The following is a 16,851-nucleotide window of genomic DNA, read 5'->3' as shown; positions in this document are numbered from 1 at the left end:
CCCCTTCCCCGGAAGGGTACGCAGGTAGGTACAACATTCATCTACTTGCCACGATCTCTGCATACTTCTTTTGCTTCATCCACATTCCTCAATATTTTTTTTGCTTTATACCTTCATTGCCCACCTGATTGAATAATAAATTAATCCGACTGGATTTACAACTATATTATAAAAATGACACGGATATCAGTGCAAATTAATTGATTAAAATTTTTATATATTTTTGTCAAAACAAGCAGATTTCAACTTTCTTAAGATAGCATTTACTTACTATTTTTTTTAGTGGTGTTTATAATTATGACTTTTGTGACTCATTTACAAGTAGTCGCTAGCGGTTCCGTCCGCATAACAAATGCCCATTGTTCCTTCTCGTACTCACTCCATACTGTATGTATGCCAAATTTTATTGAGATTAGTTCAGTAGTTTTGACTTGAAAGACGGACAATCAAATACAAATCCAAACATAATAGTCATATCAAGTTTGACCACCATACCGTATTATGGTCAAACTTAAGTCTGCTCAATGTGCGTTACAAATGTATTTGCCGAATCAAATTTTCATAAATGGAAAAATAATGGTATTGACTAAATAAAGCTGATGCTCATAATAAATTTTATTAAAATATTCATTCTTTTGCTCTTTGACTTCAAGTGTACGTCCGTTAAATGCTCTTCAGAAGACTCGGGCCTTAGTTACGTGAAGTGGTAATAGTTGCAGTTAAAATGCAAATTCCCTAAGTTTAGGTCGAGCTGACAATGATATTACGAGGTCGAGGCACTTCAGGTAACCTTATAAATGAAAACATACATACAAAAGTGTCGAGAAGACTGAAATGTCGTTCAGCTGGATAAGCCTTAGTGATGAATAGAATAGAATAAATATTTATTTTCCAAATTGGATACAAGGTATCACATATTGACGTCTCATCACTTAAATCTAATTATAACTACTACCGCTTCCAAAGCGCATGTGTAGAAGAAGCGGCGGTACAAACTACACTGCAGCATTTTCATCGGACGTCAATATACAAATATAGATCTCTTAAATCTAAATCATGGACGAATGCACATTGTCTACAATAAAAAACATGAATGATTGAATTGAGATTCAGATGCATAGATCGCTTGCTACGTTTTTCCTCCTGGCTTTAGTCCCGGTTGCATCCTCATCACTCTGGAGATTAGCCCAGGGATTGCTTTTGATCTTGGATGGAAGATTGGGGGAGTCAGGTCGCTAGCCTATTGTCTTAAAGAATCCCGATTTTATTTGACTGTTCCCTGGTAGGTTTTGACAATCGAGGAAAGAAAGAGATGGCACGCACTATGTTTTATCTTCGCTAACCAGCACAGAATTTTGCAATAGATGAATGTAATACCTATTTCCTTACGACATTCGTAGGTTCTATTCTCTGAAGTTCTGGGAATCATATGATATTTTAATAGGAACAACAAAACTGCTGTGTGATTCCCCGCACCAATAGAAAAAAAAAATAGAACCGAATGTCTTAAAAGGCGACTAAGGGGTAGGCTTATAAACTTGGTTTCTTTTAGACGATGGGCTAGCAACCTGTCACTATTTGAATCTCAATTGGAACGAGTCCTATCAGTCTTTAAAAGACTGTTGGCTCTTTTTACCCCGCAAGGGATATGGTCGTGATTATATGTATGTATGTACAACAAAACTGACTTTTACTAAAGTCATTAAAAAACTATATATAGACTATAAATCATATATTCATTTATCAAATTAATAATCGCGCTTCATAGCACACACTTTCCCCCTTATATCTTGAATAGAATGATACAACCCGCCGAAGTAAATGCAACCACTTACAAAAACACCGGCAGTTAAAACAATAGACTCATGAAGGCACGTTATGACGAAAGAGGCGCACAGAAATACCCACATTATAGCGAGGTGGAAGTAAAAGTACCACCGTTGATATTTCAATACTGGATACTTTCTCCTTACGATAATGACGATAAGAACTGATGTAGCCACTATAAGTTGGATGTATAACACGCCCGATATGAATTCAACAACTAATGAGGTTTTTTCGGCAAGGCCATCGCTCATCTTCCTGGAAGACACGAGTAGTAGTAGCCCAGCAAAGAATACCATGGGGGAAACCGCCGACACAGCTATCAGGACAAATGCCTTTTTCAACACTCGACAGTAGCATGTCACTTCGCTAGTATCTTCGATGACCAGATGTAAATTCATAGTGGAATTACAAAATTCTATTTTAATACATCAGATTTGTTTCTTCTGTCAAAGTGAAATTTTGATTTGAAAAGTATTGTGACTGAGGTTGACATTGATGACCGAATATTATTTTGTTTGCGATAGCAGAATTATACGTGATTGTTCAGCTTTTTCTAAGCCGGTTTGAGAATGAAAGTGTAAACCTTTTATAATATTTTTAATACAAGTAAATTATGTATAGTGTCGTGTGGTTCTCAGCACCAATAGGAAAAAGAATAGGACCACTCGTATCTATTTCCCATGGATGTCTTAAAGGGCGACTAAGGGATAGGCTTATATACTTGGGATTTTATTTTTAAGCGATGGGTTAGCAACCTGTCACTAAGTCTCAGTTCTACCATTAAGCCAAACAGCTGAACGTGGCCTATCAGTCTTATCAAAAATGTCAACTCTGTCTACCCCGCGAGGAATATATACGTTCCGCGAGGAATATAAATATAATGAATCCAAGGTATGTGTGGTAGATAATCAATCAAAATTACTGTAAAATCTATCTAATTGTAAAAAGATAATGTCTTTATAATCTTATTCTTATCATGTTTTGGTCATTTTAATTGCTCTATAAGCTTTTGTATCAAAAGTAAGGATTATTATTCACATTTGTATTTTGTACCAATGATAGATAAGAAGTGCGCATCTGTTATTTACGCAAAAAATGTATATTATGTCTTAAACGTTAAATAACCTTAAGTAAACGTTAAGTAATCTTAAAAGTTAACCGACGAGCTTGCATGAAGAGAGTTGTGAATGTGGATAAAGCGAAAGAAGTATGCAGGGAAAGAAGTATGCAGGAAGGGTAGCAACTGGAAATATGTGGTCTCTGCCTACCCCTCCGGGAAAGAGGCGAGATTTATGTATTTATGTATCTACGTTATTAAAATACCGATAAACAAATCTGAGACAGTTAATCAAACTTGCGAGGGAAACGGCGAGTAAATAAATAAAGTGAGTAAACATCTCCCGCTCCGTTCACCCGTTCACTTTAAACCTTCAAGTTTGATAAAATTTTGAAGTTCAGCATCTAATCGTCGGCGCTGTCCTTTCGCCGACACATGCTATTAATCTAAGCCTCGATTATCGACATCCTGTCAGAAATACTTTTAACAAATGGGTGGAGAGTGGCGCGTTAAAAATTTGCCAATAAAAGTTACACACGAGCGAATCACAAGACTAAATCTTTAAGTTTCTTAAAGTTGAGAATTGAATGTGAAACAAACACGTAATTTCCGTTTGCCTTGTCACATTTTTGTTTGTTATTGTTTTATCTCTAAACTAGCTATGCCCGCGACTTCGTCCGCGTGAAATAGTTATTTTGGGCATCATTGAAGCCCTTAAGGATGAATAATTTTCCCCGTTCTTTTCACATTTTCCATTATTTCTTTGCTCCTTATAGTTGCATCGTGATGTTATATAGCCTAAAGCCTTCCTCGATAAATGTTCTATTCAACGAAAAAAGAATCAATTCGAACCAGTAGTTCCAGTAGTGCGTTCAAACAAACAAATAGATATACTAATATTATAAAGCTAAAGAATTTGTTGTTGTGTCCAGTTGCATCCTGAAGTTTCGCTTCTATGGAAATCTTTCCATAGAAGCGAAACTTCAGGATGCCACTGGTAATAAATAAAAACAAATGTAGCACAATGTGAAATACTATATTCGCAGAAAAAAACATATCCTGAATTCAATTCAGTTTCTGCAAACAACAAAGGGGATCATAAATATTCATAAACAGTCCTTTCTGTGTGGTTTAATGAATTTATAATTTACATTAAACTATTTCTATTTGGAGTAAAAACCTTCCGCGTCATAAAATGGCTATTCAATCCGCTTACCAAAAAGCTCTGGGGAGCTTTAATAATATCTAAAGTTTTGGATACAACAACCGACTATATGTTGCTCAACATTTAGTACGTAACTATATCATTTTTTGAATTCTTTGTCATTACCTTTTCAGTGGGAAAACTTATACGTGGGGTCGGCACAGTATGTTAGTTTATTCCAATTATTTCTGTCACTTGCCATCTCACTGGTCACTCCCTTTGTACTCATACTATCCGATACATCCATCTCTTTTTCGGTCGTTCCCTATTTCTTAAACCTTCAACTTCGATATTTAAGGCTATTTTTTTTTTCATTTGTATCTATTGCACACTCTTGAGCTCTCCCAACCTATAATTACTATGCTATATCCGTATCATATTAATCAATGTCTATTGTATTTTTTTATGGTAAAAAATAAACTGTATCATCGCTGGACCAATTTCGATGAAATAAGATGTACTTACTATACACATACAGTTAAGAATTCTTCATTACCAGGAAATTCCCACTAGAGCGAAGAACCGGGCAAGTCTTGTATAAAGTAGTACCTCATTTATTCATTCTTAAATCACCTCTATATTCCTCGGGGGTAGACAGAACCAACAGTCTTGAAAAGACTGAAAGACTACGTTCAGCTGTTTGGCGTAAGATGGAATCGAGATTCAGATAGCGACAGGTTGCTAGCCCATTACCTACAAGAAGAGTCCCAAGTTTATAAGCCTTTCAGGCCCAAGTTTATAAGCCTTTCAGGCTTATAAACTTGGGACTCTTCTTTGTCGCCTTTTACGATATCCACGGGAAAGATATGGAGTGGTAATCTAAAATGCCGATAACCACAAGTACTAAGTATAAGTGTTGTGGTACCTAATATAATCTTAATAGCTCACAGCTTATGACGTGTTATTTACCTCAATTATTATCCAAATTATAAATAGTGAACCACGGGTTCATTGTGCATTTCAAAGTCCGGTATCATATCTTTTTTATCAAACAACTAGCTGTGCCCGCGACTTCGTCCGCGTGGAATAGTTATTTTGGGCATCATTGTAGCCCTCAAAGATGAATAATTTTCCCTGTTTTTTTTTCACATTTTACATTATTTCTTCGCTCCTAAAAATTGTAGCGTGATGTTATATAGCCTAAAGCCTTCCTCGATAAATGGTCTATTCAACACAAAAATAATTTTTCAATTCGAACCAGTAGTTCCTGAGATTAGCGCGTTCAAACAAACAAACTCTTCAGCTTTATAATATTATTATACATTTGACGGCCTCTGTGGCGCAGCGGTAGTGAGTTTGTTCGTAACCTACTGGTCCGGCCAAAAACTATCGCTGTCCCGTTTCACGTCATAATAAAAAGCGAAACAGCGATAGTTTTTCGCGCGATATAAACGGCGTCAGGCGTGCCATACAAAGAATAAAGCGTTAATTTATTAAAAGAGAGTAGATTATGAAAACGGTTTTAATTGTAACCACTGTAAAATCGTGGACGGCTGAAGTATTATTTTTTATATCGATATTAAAACACATTAATTTATAAAAATATAAATAAAAAATGCATCTTTTACTTTTTGTGACTGTAAATTATGCTAGCAACCTGTCGCTATTTGAATCTCAATTCATTTACTCAGACATTCATCTGAACGTGCACTGTGAGTCTTTTCTAGATTATTCTGTTTGGCTGGCTGGCTCTGTCTATACCGCAAGGGATATAGATGTCATTATATCTTTATATAAATATATACGGGACAAATTCGGCCTCTGTGGCGCAGCGGTAGTACGCTTGTCTGTGACACCGGAGGTCCCGGGTTCGAATCCCGGCCAGGGCGTGATGAGAAACGAACTTTCTCTGATTGGCCTGGGTCTTGGATGTTTATCTATATAAGTATTTATTATAAAATATAGTATCGTTGAGTTAGTATCTCGTAACACAAGTCTCGAACTTACTTCGAGGCTAACTCAATCGGTGTAATTTGTCCCGTATATATTTATATTTATTTATATTTATTTATTTATTTATATGTTTGTATGTATGAAGCTCTTAACTTGCGGGGAACATACCCAAAACAGCTTATCTTTATCACTCCACCTCTTTACGACTCGTAAATTCCCGTTTATGAGTTACTCGTAACAGCAAAATAATTAAGATACATTTATTTATGAACTCTCACTAAAGATATACACGGGATATGTCAGAAAGCGGTCTTAAGGTTTTATTAGAGTAAGTGGTTGTGCCGTGTGGTTCCCGGCACCAAAAGAAAAAAATAATAGGACCACTCCATCTCTTTCCCATGGATAACGTAAAAGGCGACTTAAGCATAGGCTTATAAGCTTGGGATTATTTTTGTAGGCGATAGGTTTGCAACTTGTCACTACTTGAATCTCAATTCCATCATAATGCCAAGCTAAACGTGGCCTATTAGTCTCTTCAAGACTGTTGGCTCGGTCTACCCCGCAAGGGATAAAGGTTTGGACCGAATGCACAAACTTCTTTACCTTCCAAAAATATGTATAATAACCGCGCGATTAGAACCACGAGCCATGCTACGGAGGCAGAACTTACAACTGAGTTCAAAATAGTATTGGGCTTCGCTCCCGTTAGAATTTCTAGAAATAAAAGTACTCTATATTAATTCTAAACATCTAGTCTAACTTTGTTTTAAAATCACAAATAACAAAACATAAATCTTCTCTAAAATAATAGTTATTAGTATATTATCTTTGAATATAGTAAAATTCAAAGGCAACTTTTCTTTGTGAAGTTGTATATAACGACAAAGAGCGGGAACATTGTATACAGACCGACAAAGGCTCTCAGTAACAGTAGATTAAGCTGTTGCATTACTATATCAAGGGAGATTACTACGGTGCAGTCTCTGTGTCTGACAGAAGTACATGAAGGTCTCGACTGAATGCAATAGATAAATATAAAACATAACACGTGTTGAGAAAGCCTCGAAGTAAGTACGAGACTTGTGTTACGAAATAGTAACCCAACGATACTATATTTTACTCTACACACAGTGAAGTTTACTAACGCTCTTTTAAAACGTGCACGAATACGCAGGCAAAAGTTAGTGTATCATAAATTTTCATAATGTACATTTTTGAAATGAGTCTCTGAATCGGCTCTCAAATTAAAAGTCCTCAAAAAAGGCTAAACGGCCGTACAAAAGCGACGCGTTCAGGTTTCTCTTTTGTGAAATGAACGAAGAGCATTGGGCTGGTCTGAGTCGTGACTTTGTATAACTATCTTATAGCAATAGCTTAATATCCCAGTGTATTGATTTACTGATCTATTTACGCACAGCCCAAACTACGAAACTGATTGAACTGAAATTTGGCATGCACTAAGATGTGAGCATCCTCTAAGAAAGATTTTTTTGAAAATTCCCAGGCGAATGGGAGATTTTTAGCTCTCTGGTTTACAATATACGTAAATAATGTTAATACAAATATTATAAACTAGAGATATACTACTATAAAACTTTCATATAGCTTTCATTATATATACCAAAGATACATACAAACATAGAATGATTTCAAAAAGCGTTCCGTCTTAGCATTGTTACAAAAAGTATTGTGCGAATATTTGAAACAGCTTCGTAGACACAGAGAAGATGGATTGTATGATATCACATTTATCTCCAAAATAAATCGCTAAACTCGACGGCCATTATAAAGTTCTTTCATTACATACAATCTGACAAATTCATTATGCCATGCACCGCTCCGTCTTATTTCAAAACGTCCCATTAAAAGTTTGAATTCATTTAGATTCGCAATGAATCTAAAATTTCAAACCAGCAATTCTTGGATCCTCAAAGGGCTGAAACAAGGAAAGTTGTTCTAATTTAGAATAGGACTTGTTTTAATCTATCTGGTCAAATTAACTAGATGAAATTTAGCTCACGGACAATGAATTTCTGTGAGAGAAAAAAAAGATATTAATCGAAATTGAACTAGCTGATTTTACCTAGATGCCATAACATTTCTTGCTGTGATTTCAAAGCTACGGCTTAAAAAAGATTGTAAATCATACTTTACATACATACAAACATACACACAAATATAATAGATTGATAGATATACATAGACTATAGAGCCAACAGTCTTGAAAAGTCTGAAAGGCCACGTTTAGCTACATGGTTTAATTTAATTAATTTAAGACCAATTAAAATAAGTAAACATACCACGTAATATTAGGATTTTAAAGGTCTGTGCTGATATGATCTTAATCACCTGTTTTATGATAACATATACTTGTTACTGAGATTATTAAAACGTCAATCAGGTAAACAGAACATAATATATTTATTTCATATAATAAATCTACAATAAAAATCCAGGTGAGCTCATATACAGTTGATAAGTATATACTTTGACCGTTTATCGTTTATTTATCAAGATTTTTCGTTTATGGCGCTGTTATTCGCACTTCGAAAATTTCCTTACTGCCTTAATGATTATTGTATCTTTATTGTACCTATTATTATGATAAAATATACATAAAGTACCTACATAGGCGAATATTCTCGGTATAAGATATAAGAAAAAAAAATTCCAAGTAAATAATTTACGATTAAAAATGTAACAAAACCATCGGACTGTTGTGCCAGATTTTATTTTGAGTAAAATTATAATTTTTTCTTATATATATATAGTTTTAAACTAAACAAATATTAAAGCGAAGTAACAGAATCCATAGGAAAGAGATGGATTGGTCTTATTCTTTTTCAATAGGGCCGGGAACCACACGGCTCTTTTGTACAAATTATGTAAATCCGCCAGATTGTTAAAGCAGTTTCCAAAGTGCTCGTTGTCCAAATTAATTTATTGGTCATACAAATGCTGACCTAATTAGAGAATCTCGGGTCAACATCAAACAGAACCCTAGTTCAAAGTCGAAATAGCAAATAACAGTAGAGTGAACATTGTTTTCCCCATAATCTATTGTACGATGGCTTCCCGTAATTAATGGCTACAAAATTCTACGGAGATAACTTCCTCCATTTAGAATCTCAACTATCTTTTGCCAATCAATTTATAGATATAGAACCCTTCCAAGTGGTAATGGAAGGGTTCTATATCTATAGAGTTTTTTTCATTCAGTCAGTCACTTGACTGACTGAATGAAAAAAAAAACTGACAACAAGCCAAGCAACAACAACAAACAAAGCTCAAGTTGGGTCTAGAAACTTGAAATTTGTCATGTAAGTTCCATACACAGTTTAGACGTACACTAAGAGAGGATTTCCCAAAATTCCCGCGGAACAGAAGTTATAGTGATTTTTCATTTTACGCGTGCGAAGCCGCGGGAACTATCTAGTAGTTACTCGTATCATAAACACAAAAGGGTGTATACCTACATTTTTATTTCATCAACCAATGTTTAAGTATGCGCATTTGCTTAAGATTCTTCAGAAGGACTAAGGGTAGGTTAGATAATTTAGTTGATTATTGTGCTTCTTTGTCATTTTATTAATGTTAAGAGCATCCTCTAGTGCTACAATTAAGTAAGTCCTGGATTATTAGGACACAAAGAATGTTGCCAAAATGTCTGAGAACTCTAGAGAGTAAAAAGAAACCTATTTACTTTAGAAAATAAATAATAAGTAATAAATATACCTATTTTTAATAGGGAAGTCCACTGCTCGCTGAAATGCCAGTGATAAAGGTGGGTAAGCTTTGTGTAAAATTCGATATTTGGGTCCTAACGAGGTCCTCATGTTTATTGGTAACCTGTCGGGAAAAAATCCTCTTAAGTTGATGGAGTAGGTACTCTTCTCTCATCTGTACTAGTAAGATGATAAAGTGCGGTTGTTTGCGGAACAGAGATCCACTGCATGTCAACATACATACAATTTAACACGTATTTATCCTTTGCGGGGTAGACAGAGCCAACAGTCATTAAAAGACTGAAAGGTAAATTTCAGCTTAAATAATATTTATTAAACATAAGTTTTAGCTTTTATCCATGCTTAGGAGCTCATATATCATATGCAATAACTGTTAGTATCGCGCTGTCAGTCTAGCATTCTAGGTCATCTATCAAGACGTATCTAGTTGCAAAGTGTAGTGGGCGATATAATAGCAAGATGGACTATGACATAAAAATATCCTACACATGTGTTCTTTACTTACATTTTGTTACACAATTTATAAAGTGATTTAGAAGCAGCAATAACATTAATTGTCTAATGCTTGATATCTTACCTTATATCCTGTATTGAATGTAAATAAAATCAATTAAAATATCTTTTTTTTTTATAATTGAGAAATGATGCGAAGTTATCACAATATTTATTTTAATCATTCATTATTGAGTCCTAATAAAAAACAGACAAGGGTACTACCGCTGCGCCACAGAGGCCGTATGTAAGAAAGGATTGATCACCTTTCTTGTAAAGATTTTCAAATGGTTTCTTGTAAGTCCACGAATTTTAAAGATTTTCACATTACACATTTCAGTATGTAAAAGCATACCTATTTTCACATTACATAACATTTTAAGCGAATTATCAGCGATCGTCGAAACCAACTTAATTAAGTTATATAGCTAATTAGAGCAATTATAGCTGTCGAATAGTCCATGCCGCTGCATGAATATTAATCTGTTGGAATTCGTAATTATTTTGAGCTAAAACTTTTAACCAAAAGACTTTTTTGTCTTTTATGCATAAATCATGCATTTCCCGGAAATGTAGGAAAAGACTGCTTGTTTCTTCTTACCACTATCACTGCAAACATTGCTCTATTTCGTCGTATAAGGTAACTAAGCAAGGATAATACATTTGGGATTCTTCTTATAAGCGATGAGCTAGCAACCGCTGTAAATATTTGAGTCTTATCACATAAGTGGCCTTTGAGTCTTATATATTCAAATAATTGTTTATGAGTCGGTCAGTATTTAGCAAAATGACGTAGAATTCTATACATTATTTTGAAGTGTGTACGTTATTATAAAATTAATTCTTCGTTAACATAGTGTTTTTTTTTTTCAAAGGAACAATGATGTAAATATAGCGAGAGGCAAACTTATTGGACCAAAATCTTTTTTTTTTCTTCTACAAAAAGCTACAATGGTCCAGATTAATATATCTACCGCTGTACGTCAATAAGTCTTTTTAACTCCATTCAAATTCAATACATCAGAGAAGAAGGTATTACCTCACTGACATCAGTATTCCTGACACATTTGCATCAAATGCAATTCTTTGCTTCAACATTCATTTATGCAAAAGTTACGAGGGTATGTATGATGTTATGTCCATAAGTACTGCATAATTCATTGTTGAGTATTGACAGTGCATTTAGAATAGTGAAATACGTGTGCAAAGGGGACTTTGAAGATGAATTTAAAATTGTCCTGCAGCCCCAGTAGTGAGGTCGTTTTTATCCCAAGAAAAATATCGCTGTTTCGGTTTTTATTATGACATGACAAGGGACAGCGATAGTTTTTATAACTGTCGGCTGATATACTTTATACCAACTTGTAAGCACCGGAACAAATTTTTTTTTTTTAAAGAATTGTTTTTTTTTCCTAATGAGTTTCTTTCAAGCTAAGTGCTAATTTGATTGCTAACTTTACGGCAAGGAAAAACATCCTGGGAAAATTGCACACTCAACTAAGTGGATATGAAAACATGATCCTATTTTGAGTAAGATTTCTGTGTAATTATGAGGTCAGACGCGAGCAGCTTCGTGTATGTATCTATCTAACTTTCCTATATTATACATATAATTACGTCATTATCCCTTACGGGGTAGACAGAGCCAACAATCTTGAAAAGAATGGTAAGCCTTTTCCTTGAGTATTAAGAAATAATAAAATGTTTCGCGGACAATATTCCTTTTGCCAGGATTCTTTGGATGTACTGTCGAAAAGTAGAAATACATAAATTCTAAGTAGTACATCAAATGAATAATGGCGCATTAATTGCAACATAATTAATTTTAAGACAAATTACCGCTCCGTTTCATGTGGAGAAACACACTAATTGACGCCATTAAAACGCTTGCGAATCAAAAATGGAACACGAGTAATTTGAATTTTGTTCTATTGTGTGTTTTGTTTTACAAAAGAATATCTTTCTTCCCAAATTTTGATTGAGGAAAATTTTTTGGTAACTGTCGTGAATATTTTAATTATTATGTAATTAGATTTCTGTAGCTGTTAAATTGAAAATCGAGCTTGTTTCTATACAGGTGTGATTTTCGAATAAATGAAAATATTCACAAACGTTGTATACGTATTTGCTACAAGCAATTTGTATAGTTATAGTTATTTTTTCTGTACATATTTTGATTTAAATTTGTGTAGAGAAAAAAGAAAAGTCAAGAACACCAAGCGACTCTCACCTGACGTAGCCATTTTAAAAGAACGAACAAACTTTGGCTTGACTAAATTACTGATTTTTTTTCTTGTAGGTATAATAATACGGGACAAACATATGTACAGACTTAGTTAAAATGTAAACAAAAAGTTAAAGTGTAAGTGTGGACTATGAGGACATTAAATTACTTAAAATCACGTCTATATCCCCCGCGGGGCAGACAGAGCCAACAGTCATCAAAAGACTGAAAGGCCATGCTCAGCCGCTTAGTCCAATGATAGAATTAAGATTCAAATAGTGACAGGTTGCTAGCCCATTGCCTAAAAGAGGAATCCCAAGTCTAAAAGCCTATCGTTTAGTCGCCTTTTACAACATCCATGGGAAAAAGATGTAGCAGTCCTATTCCTTTTTCTATTTGTGCCGGGAATCACACGGCACGACCTGGACATTAAAATTATGACAGTGATATTGAAATGTCCCATAACAGTATTAAGGGATATTTCAACATCACATACAACACTACATCATTCAATAAAAATTTTGAGTTTGAATTTGTATGAAATAGGCAAAACAGTATAACACGTCACTTCCCGTGCTGCTAGTGCAACTGACACTTGATTGCGATCCCGCAGTTAATTCGTTTGTCCGGCGCACATTGGGACCGGGATCGGGTGCGGTCAGACGCCGATACGATTTGTGGCCGCCCTAATCGAGTGAGCGCCGAGTTTTCATTACGATTAGATAATTCCCGCGGTAATGCTGCGAAATATTATGTTCTCGTTAATTTGCATTCACGAAAACATCACATAATGTATTCCTTGAAATGTTTCAAGGAATACATTTTTCGATTCTTAAGGACTTCGATGACATATTTAAGTAGGTATACTTACCTTTTTTAGTAGTGAAGGGAATACGTAGACTATAGTAACTCAGTAATGTGAGGTTTTGATTGATGATAATTGGTTGATTGAAGTTTGTTGGTATTGGTATTCCAAACTGCGCAGGAGTTACTCGTAAATTCAAATTCAAATTCAACATTTTTATTCATTATTATAGGATACTATATATCGCTTAATAATTTTCAAAACGTATAGGTTAACAACATTTGTTGACGTCAAATAAATTACTTAAAAACTAAGTTTACTGCTGCTTCCAAGGCGTCAGTGCAGAAGAAGCGGTAACAAACTGCACTGCAGCATTTTCTTCAACAACGTCAACTTTACAATATTAATTAAACTTAGAATAGTAATGGAAATACCTAAGGTTTAAATAAAAATTATAGACCCTCCTCATATTTTTTTCAGTTACTTTTACATCCAAATATAAATCATGCTATAATCAATTGTTATATTGTATCAAAATAATTAATGTGTAATTTTTCAACAGATTTTTTTTTTCTTCAATTTTTCCATCATATGAGAAAATATTTCTAAAGTCAGATCAGTTTTAAATTTGGCAGTAAAAAAATTAACATTGCACCGTTATGATAGATACCATATGTACCGAACTGTTTTCTTTGGTAACAAAAATAAGGTATTCTACACACGCATGACAAGCGCGCGGTGCCGACCGACTTCGGTTCGATTCTGGCAACCTGTGACGTCAATTAATTTAATGGATCACGTGTGTAGATTGCTTTATTGGGAAGGGTTTGATGTAAATTTCGACTAGATAATCTATACTTGAAATTTCTACTCAAAACGATAAGTTTTTTTTTTTGTTTACTTACAACGAAATATTCTCAAAATCTAATTGAACGATTTTAATGATTATTTGACACAGAGATATAAGTATCATACCTTCGCAAACAACATAAGCAACTTTTATTTCTGAAAAATTATACAGGAGCAAATTCCCTGGAAGAAGTCTAAAAAGATACGTTAATAATAATTGCCTTTGGAGATATTATTATATTTTCGCAATTTGTAAGTAAGGATGCTCCTAAATGAGTGAAATTTTAATTATTTGTACCACTTATCATTAAAAGCCTACATTAAAAAAATTATATGTAGGTACTTATAATAAAATACCGCCACATTTGCTTTTAAGAGTGATAAACATAAGAGGGGGAAAATTTCAAGATAACGCAAAAAATGCCATGAAAGATTGAGGAAAATCAATATGGCGTACTGAGTGCTTACCGCAAAAGGATGTAATTTTTGTATCTCATCACATTAGCGCAAATTAACGATGGCACATATGAGGATATAACAGACACTAAGGTGAGGAGGACTGTCGAACATACTCATGAACTCACATTTCTAATATTTGTATGAAATATGAAATGTTATGACAAAAAAAGAGAAAGAAAATAGCTAAATAGTCATCACTTAAAAGAAGACTATAAGCTATTCTCCTAATTGACCAATCATGTGTCTGCCTTGCAAGGGATAAAGACGTGATTATATGTGCATATACATATAATCACGTCTTTATGCAAGAATAAAAAACAGTTGGAATACTAGGTTATTTTCTTGGCTGCCAGATCAATGTGGTAAATCTTTTCCGGAGGGGTAGGAGGAGATTACATCTTTCCACCTTCCATGATCACAGCATATTTATTGCCCTTTATTCACTTTCAAAAATCTTTTACTTAAAGTACATTTCGTCGAATGATAGACGTGTTTTTACATTTTTTAATTTATGTACTTAGGGTGTCTTCTGAGACTTTCTTGGGCCCTTCCCTTCTATTGGCTGATCGAAATCAATTTACTTGGCTGGCACCCCTTTAGCCGCCCTACCAATTTAACTTCGATTAAGCCGAGAGACATGGGCCTAAGCGAAAAAAGTTTGCATTAAGTTATACGGTCTACGAAAATTTACGTCTGTTGATTGTCTATGTAGGGTCGGTCAGTTTGCAAAATCCCTGTCAAATTTATTAAATTAGAAATAAATCGAATTTAGTTTACTACTTTACTTTACGAATACATGTGTCACGTCTTTATCGCTTTCGGGGAAGACAGAACGAACAGTGTAGAAAAGGCTAAAATTCCATATTCAGCTGGAAAGCTTAATAATGGAATTGAAATTCAGATTCTAGCAGTGACAGGTGGTTAGCCCATCGCCTCAGCTTAAAACATGCATACATATAATCACGTCGATGTCCCTTGCGGGGTAGACAGAGCGAATAGTCCCAAAAAAACTGACAGGCCACTTTCAGCTGAAGAAAAGAAGAATCCTTAGTTTATAAGCCTTTCCTTTGATCGTCTCTTATAATCTGCACCGGAAGCGGGAAGATATCGCTATTAATAAGTCCTTTTTATAATAATAGTGTAGATAACATGACACATATAGTAATAGATGTTAACGATACTAATTAATACTATTGTTTTCGTATCAAAATCAAAGTACCTATACGAGTCATACTAACAGGCGCTTTCAAACCAAAATATTAATAATTAACTCTGTTTCGCTTACATTTGAACGAAACTTGTAACTTGGTATTAAAGATATTCTCTTTGAATATATACCTTACAGATAAGATCTTAAGAGTCTTGTCGCATCCGATTCGCTAAGTTGGAGGCAAACCGCTAACTGTACAGTCTGTTTCAAAAGTTGTTGTGTATTTTCAATAATTTAAATGAGTGTCTTTTTTGTATGGTTTCCAGAACTGTAGAACAGGACCTTGGATGTCATAAAAGGCGACTAAGGGATAATTTAACAAATTTCGGATTCTTCTTTTAGATGATGGGCTAGTAACCAGTCACTATTTGAATCTCAGTTTTATCTTTTAGAATTATGAGAATCGCAGTTTTAGCTTTTCAGTCTTTCCGAGACGGTTTGCTCTGTCTACACCGAAAGGGATAAAAGCGTGATTATATGTATGTATGTATGTCTTTTTTTATATTCCTACATCTTTCCTGGGGTTCACATGTTTACTAGGTAATCTGACAATGATTAGTCATAAGTAAATTAAATTTACTTTACAGGAAAAACTTAAAAAACAAGATTTCATTAGGTATATGTACAAAATACTTTGTTCAATATTTTTTTCGGCCCACATACAATTTATGCCTATGTTTTTATTGCTATTACCAAAAATTTCAAACACTTCTAAAAGTTACCTGAAAAGTTTGATTTTATAAAACAGACAAGAATCGCTTCAATGACTTTTGAATATGGATGTACTTTGAAGCCGCGGGATTATCAAAGGTTCGAAATCGGCGAATTAGGAAACTGAACTGGATATTACTGAATTTTCAACTACAAACCATAATGGCGGTGTCTGGGGATTTTGATTTCGGTTTTGGAAAGGTAATAATGATCGACCCGTGTGATTCTCTTGCCCATGGATGTCGTAAAAGGCGACTAAGGGTAGGCTGAATGAGATAAATTGGTTCATGATCGTAGTAGGATATGAACGAAGATACTTTTTATCACATTAATTATTTTGTCCTAATCTATTTTGGCATGACGGTTTAGACATG

General features: G+C 34.4%; 1 protein-coding gene across 1 annotated transcript in view; it reads left to right on the top strand.

Moving 5' to 3' along the window:
• LOC106133518 (syndecan) overlaps positions 1-16,851 on the top strand; it is a 210,015-nt gene that overhangs the window by 100,328 nt on the left and 92,836 nt on the right. The gene's annotated exons all lie outside the window — the stretch shown is intronic.

Source organism: Amyelois transitella, chromosome 3, assembly GCF_032362555.1.
Source record: "Amyelois transitella isolate CPQ chromosome 3, ilAmyTran1.1, whole genome shotgun sequence".
In the NCBI taxonomy this organism is placed as follows: Eukaryota; Metazoa; Arthropoda; class Insecta; order Lepidoptera; family Pyralidae; genus Amyelois; species Amyelois transitella.
This window is presented reverse-complemented; position numbering and strand designations above follow the sequence as displayed.